At 37.5% G+C, this 6,663-nt stretch overlaps 1 long non-coding RNA gene across 1 annotated transcript; it reads left to right on the top strand.

Annotated features, from left to right (window-relative positions):
• The first annotated feature begins 294 nt into the window (after positions 1-294).
• Positions 295-5,016, top strand: LOC149213245 (uncharacterized). Its single transcript, XR_016250315.1, has 3 exons — positions 295-4,278; positions 4,403-4,758; positions 4,853-5,016. It is a non-coding gene; the product is annotated as an uncharacterized LOC149213245 (long non-coding RNA).
• The last annotated feature ends 1,647 nt before the right edge of the window (positions 5,017-6,663 follow it).

Raw genomic sequence — 6,663 nt, 5'->3', positions numbered from 1 at the left:
AATTTGGCAGCTATGAAAAATAATGTGCAGCATGCACCGAGCATGGGTACTAGAAATTACTAATTAGAGTATATAAAGGTTTTTTAAACCCAAGACGTAAAAATCATATAAAAAGTGATGGCTCTAGGCTAAACCCATGTGTGTGTCCCGATTGCCTCAATAAGTTGATATGAGAAGAAATGTTGAGATGCATTTGGCTTACACACCAATAACAGTCATACCTATTTAAATGATATTTTAGAACATTGTGTTTCAGATTTCAAGATCCTCGAAATGATCTTTATTTGTCATGAACCCCCTTTCCTTTGATACCAGAATCTCAGAGACGCACAAAGGTTGATCCTTTACCTTCAATAAGCATATACCCAATGGAAAATCATGAACACTATTTTTCAAACACTCTTGATTGATGTCCAAGGGCCGAGGATACTTCACCTTTTATAAAAGGTCTGTGAGAGAGACAAAGCCCTAATACAAGGCCAAATGCATGTCAATGAGCTTAAGAATAATATTATATATATGAGCTTAGATTCCAGGAACTTTATAGCTTCAGATATGATTTTATATAAACCTACAACAGAGAAGGAATTTTGAGTGAGACACTATCTCCAAACCAAATTCAATTCAAGGGTGATTTCATAATAGAAGATTTGACCCTAAAGCAACCAAAGCTTCCTGGCTTTGCAACCTAGAATTTTTCAGTAGGAGATTCAGTGCTTCACGATCACTGATCTTTGAAGAGGAAGGAGATCAGTGTTGTCAAAAAACTTCTTGTGATTTCTTTCTTCCTTGCTTGGGCTTGCCCTCACCTTAGCTCTGATACCTTGCCCTCACCTTAACTTTGATACCATTCTGGTAGGGCAAGCTAAACATGACAACAATAGAGGTAAGAAGTTGCAGATTCTGTGTTGTCTGTCTTTTAGCTTCTAGAACATCATATGTTTTATTGCCAATTTATGCTTAAAATTGACATACTGATCTGGGAAGAGGTTTTGCAATGCTAATAACCTCTTCTTCAGTCCATGTTGGCACACTCAAGTCTTGTTAAAGGAACAACTGTTTCTTGTGCAAAATTCGAAGTAGACGACAACATACAACATGTTTTCTGAGAATCAAAACAACTTCTAGAAGTGCTATGAGTGGAATCAAGGGTGGCAGGGCTACCAACATGGTAGAAATGGAGGAGGGGGAGGTCGGTGTTTTCATCATCGAATAGCCTTGGTGGGCTTCCTTGTTATCTTTGTGGTCATGCCATTGGTTTTTCTAGCAGCTAGGTTTCGTCACTCCGCATCTACATTTGCAACTGGTAAGCTTCTTCCTTCCCTCCTCCCTCGCTGGTAAGCTTCTTCCTGCCCTCCTCCATCACTGGTAAGCTTCTTCCTACCCTCCTCCATCGTTAGGTTGCTTTTGTCTCTTTTTTTGGGGTGGGTCAACATTTAATTTATCTTTATTGGCACGCATGCCCTTTCTTAATCTGGTGGTATTACAATGAAGTATAGACTTCTTACAACATTCAAGTAGGATCTCCATTACAATGAAGTGTAGTCGTCTTATATATTTTAGAAAGATCCCTTTCATTGAGAACCCATTGAATAGTGTATTTATGTGATTTGAGCCATGGCAGGGAATTATCATCACCCCCGGTTAACCATTGAACAAAGACCCCATGGACCTGCTTCGAAATTTGATTTGCCTTCACCACCCCCGGTTAACCATTGAACCAAAACCCCATGGACCTACTTTGGAAATTGATTTTCCTTTTAGCTTTTTTCGTAGGATCTGAAGGGGCAGATGTTATCAAACTTACTTTCCTTGGTTATTGTCAAAAGTTTAGCACCTCTAGCATTTTCCCAGACATTTTGTGAGTTCTCTTTATAAGTTTCCTTTCATTTGATCTCTGTGAATCTGTGAACTCCATCTCTGCATTAACACGGTACAATACATACCAAGAGAAAGATTCAAAGTTTGTACCTCTGTCATGCAAGAGCAAAGGTTTTACCAACTGCCCCTAGGGCAATTTCCCTTGCCAAAGATAATGAAACCATTCATCCTGATAGCAAGAAATGAAAATGCTCTTTCCATTTTTTAACAAAAGGAAATGCATATGACAAGTAAATTCGTTGGGCAACTACTCAGTGAATTCACTGGGCACCCCTCATTCTGAGTAGGATGGTACTAAGTGTGCGCTAGATTCTACATAAGCTGGATGGGTATTATAAAAATATATTTGTTAAGAGTTCAGTTCAACATCTTACTCATGGGAATTGAATCTTGTGGGAATTGAATCTGCGTGGGAAGGGTGACAATCATTCTTCCTGTCCACTCATTATCCAAACCAGACCCACTTTCCATCCATAAAGCTAAATCCACTTCTCATCACTCAAGCTAAAACCAGTTATGATCCACCCAACCTAGACCCAATTCAAAACGACAATCTTGTTCACCAACTACTTTCTGCTATACATATCATTTTCACACTGTTCCCATAGTGTTCAAAGTACATTGGCCAAAACAAATGATAGATATTATACATACCATTTTATTATTGATGTGTAATGAAATCTCGATCTTAGCATATGCATGATACCAATGCAACCCCCTTTTTAGCATTTCAGTATTTTTATAGATATTCTTCTCCATCAAGTCTGTCTACCTAACCTTTTATGCGTTTTTTGTCATTTAAAATAGCAGGGCACAACTTCTCAGGAGATGGATCTTTTAGAATGGTATTCTCTTTTGACATGTTGAAAACCAATTCTATTTTTCTATGGCCATTTTGTTCTTTTTCAAGATCCGGGCAATGCACTTGCACTTACGTTAGTCTAATCCCAGAAAATAAATAGTGTCCCTAAACTGAAATTTAATCGACCTGAGTAGATTGAAATAGAGAGGAATTATTGAGGATACTAGAGCTCTGTCATATGTTTAAAATCACTCTTATCTATTTATCTATGGGGTTCACAGGAATAGGCAGATGACTAGAGAAAGCAGAGTTTAACAGAGAGCATTGACTCTCTCTTCCTAAAGGAGGCAAGTATAAGAAACCTACTGCGTTTGGATATCTTAAATTTGATTTCTGCCCTATTGAGCAGAAAACTAAAAATAAATTTTAATCACTGGGTAGGTGATTGATGTCATAATAGCTAACACAGAGGAGTCGAGAACTCTAAACTTAAATATTGTTGGATGGAATGATTTATCTTCCTCATGGGTATTAGAAAAGCCCTCCAAAGTAAACCAAAGGGATATCACTAACTCTGAGGTACGATTGGTGAAGATTTTGGTTATTTTCTCTATTGAACATGCAAGGAAACATATGTGATGATGTAACGAGGTAAAAACTAACATTGATAGGGGTGCTTCTCTATTATTAACGGTGTATGTCAAGCAGAGGTAAATGACTTCTGAGACAGCTCAGAAAAGCTACATTCTCAATAAGATGGTGTGATCTTCAATGAAGACGGCAAGGAAAATCCCGAGGGGGGTAAATGAATGATGAGGTGCAAAAAAAAACTTCCAATGACAAAGAACTTCTTACGAGGTTTCAAGAGGATGACATAAGAAGTGAACATCGAGACGTCAAGGAGAATGCTCTTGATGGTAAGTTTTGATTTTCGCTGGTTAACTGATCTATGATGTTGGTAGCCTACTGTGAGGTAATGTCTAGTCAAACTCCCAGGACAATGGTTGTTGTAATGCAGACCATTTGCAGCTTGAAGAAAGTCCAACAAAAGTTTCACAGAGGGTAAAATTCTTTGCTGCACTAGATCGCTACTTTTCGTTCTCATGGAAAAGGGAATTGTTATATTATTTTCCAAAATCCTTTTTGAATGTTACTTCTCCAACAGAAAATTTTTATATTTCTTAGATTTTAGCATAGTATGCTTTAATTTATAGTAGTTTAATGCTTACAACAATTGAGACAAAAGAGGAGGAAGAAAAGGTCAACAGAGCTGATTCAACAGGATGAAAAAAAACGAGTTGAGCTTGAAAGCACAACAATTAAACGTTCCATGGAGGAAAATTCTGCTGTCCTGGGAAAATACAGCATTTGGAGGCGGGAGAATGAGAACGAGAATTCTGACTCCACTGTTAGATTGATGCGAGACCAACTGATCATGGCTAGGGTGTATTCAAGCATTTCCCAGGCTAGGAATAATCTTGATTTATACCATGAATTGATGCTTCGTATTAAAGAATGTTAGCGTACATTGGGTGAGGCTAATGCAGATTCTGATCTACATAGTTTTCGCATTGGCTGCTTCTAAATCAAGAGTAGTAAGTGCTTCCATTTGCATTTGGTGTTCATATCCTTTGTTTCTTTTAAAGTTGCAGTCTATGTGTCAATCTTTCTGCTTTTCATTCTCTTTTTCATGGCCGATAATTGATATGAATGTTTCAGTGCACCTGAGAAGATCAAGGTTATGGGTCATGTCCTATCCAAGGCTAGAGAACAATTTATGATTGTGCGACAGTAGAAAAGAAGTTGCGAGCCATGCTTCAGTCTGCATACGAGAAAATAAGGACCTTGAAAAAGCAAAGTACATTTTTAGGTCAGCTAGCAGCAAAGACCGTTCCCAAGGGTTTGCTCTGTCTATCCATGCGATTGACCATGGATTATTACTTGCCTGCCCTTGAAAAGCGAAATTTCCTGAAAAGGACAAGTTGGAGGATCCAACTCTTTATCACTATGCATTATTTTCTGACAATGTATTGGCTGCATCTGTGGTTGTGAATTCAATTGTCATGAATGCTAAGGTGAAGTGTTATTAATTTTGGAAATCCAACAGTTTTGCTGCATTTTAAATTTAATATTTGGATCTCATTGTAGGTGATTTACTTGTGTTTGCAGGAACATCAGAAACATGTATTTCATCTCGTCACAGGCAAGTTAAATATTGGGGCCATGAAAATATGGTTTTTACTTAATTTCCCAAGGAAAGCTACGATATACATAGAAAATGTTGATGATTTTAAATGGCTCAATTCCTCCTATTGCCCCGTGCTTCACCAACTTAAATCAATTCCTCCTATAAGTATTATTTTCTTTGTTAGTTAAAATTTTCTCTTTCATCAAGTAATTACACAAATTGTTCTTCCAAGAACACAAAGAAGTACAAGACACAAAGATTTAGGATTTAGGCTTTCAAGGCAGGGCAAAACCTCTCAATATGGGAAAACTCAACAATCCTCCTCTTATTGAATTTATTCAAAATGAGATATCCAACACAAGACCAAAGAGTCCCTCCAAGTCAGCCCTCCTCTTTAAGTCAAGGTCAATAGTTGAGTCCCTGCCCAGTCAAATTCACAGGAAGCTTATGAATTTATGTCCTTATTGCAGGTTTAGTCTCTTATTATAATACACTCACTTCCAATTACAGACTCTTTGCCTTCTATTACTAATCTTTGGCTACTACAACAAACCCTTGACTCTTTACCAGAGATATTTAGATCCTGCTGCAAATAGATAGCTTTAGATTGAGATTTGGCTTAGTCACAGACTTCGGTTTCTTCAAGTGTTGTACACCTCTTTTTATCCACGGTTTTCTTCTCCAGTTGGATTACAGAGTTCGAGATTTTTCACTTTCTTGGTTGCTACGCAAAAGAGGTCAAATATAGGCTAAAACACATGGATATCATTCTCCATGAGCTTTGACTTAACTAAACAAAGAGTGACTATGCGTGGATTGTTGCCCTTGTAATGTTGAAATGTCCTGCAATCTTTACCTGTGACAAGATGTGATAGCCCTAATTGGACAACACTGAAACTAGCTAAATTCAATGTTTAACTGCCATGACCAATTCCTTCATTTTCTAATAGCAGCTATGCTACAATAGTCTCACATGGAGCGAGGGCTAATTTTCACATGGACATCCCTCTTTTGACAATGAAGGAAATGTGCGAGGCTCTCATCTAATATATGTTCTTAAGATATAATAAACTTATGGTGTATGAGTTATCATCATTCTTACTCCTTAGTTATATTATATGTGCTCCCTGTCTTTGTGCTCATGGCTGAAATAAATAAGTCTCCATTGAATTTCTATTAGCATCATTCAGAAACTCTTGATTGATTAAAGCTCTATGAAATGCATCAGCTTTGAGTTACTCATAATCCACTTTCTTGTTGAGTTAGAGATCAATTGCCACGGTTCTGGAGATGTTGCATTTCCTCAAGGAGTTGCTAATTTGGTTTCTGTATGACTGTAAAGAATTTTTCTCTCCTTACCTGGAGTGTTCTTAAGCGTTCTTGGGTGGATCTCCACTTACTAGAGACGTTTCCCTCTCCCCTGAGCATTCTTTTCATTTGCTGGGGTGAGTTTGAGCTCAATTTTGGTTGTCTAAGAGGCCGTAGGTACTAGACAAGGCCATACATAACTGTAGGAGATGATTGGCTTTCCAATTTCCCTTCATTCCCATAAATCCATCGAATACATGGGTGCTGAAATCTACAAGGCAAAGCATTCTTGACGTCTATTTTTGGTAGAATGTAATTATATTATAATGTTGTTAAATTGAGATTCATTACTTGAGTGATTCAAATTATATGTTGTTCCATTGGTATTGGGAATCATTACATGAGAACCCATTAACTACAATTATTCACCAATAATATCTAGTGGTTGTTCTGTACTAGAATGATGATTGTCTAGTATGATGTG

The sequence above is a fragment of the Pinus tabuliformis genome, chromosome 1_1 (genome assembly GCF_031772625.1).
Source record: "Pinus tabuliformis cultivar Carrire ecotype Pingquan chromosome 1_1, CPIR1, whole genome shotgun sequence".
Classification (NCBI taxonomy): Eukaryota; Viridiplantae; Streptophyta; class Pinopsida; order Pinales; family Pinaceae; genus Pinus; species Pinus tabuliformis.
The sequence above is the reverse complement of the archived record's forward strand: the minus strand, read 5'-3'. Positions and strand labels throughout refer to the sequence as shown.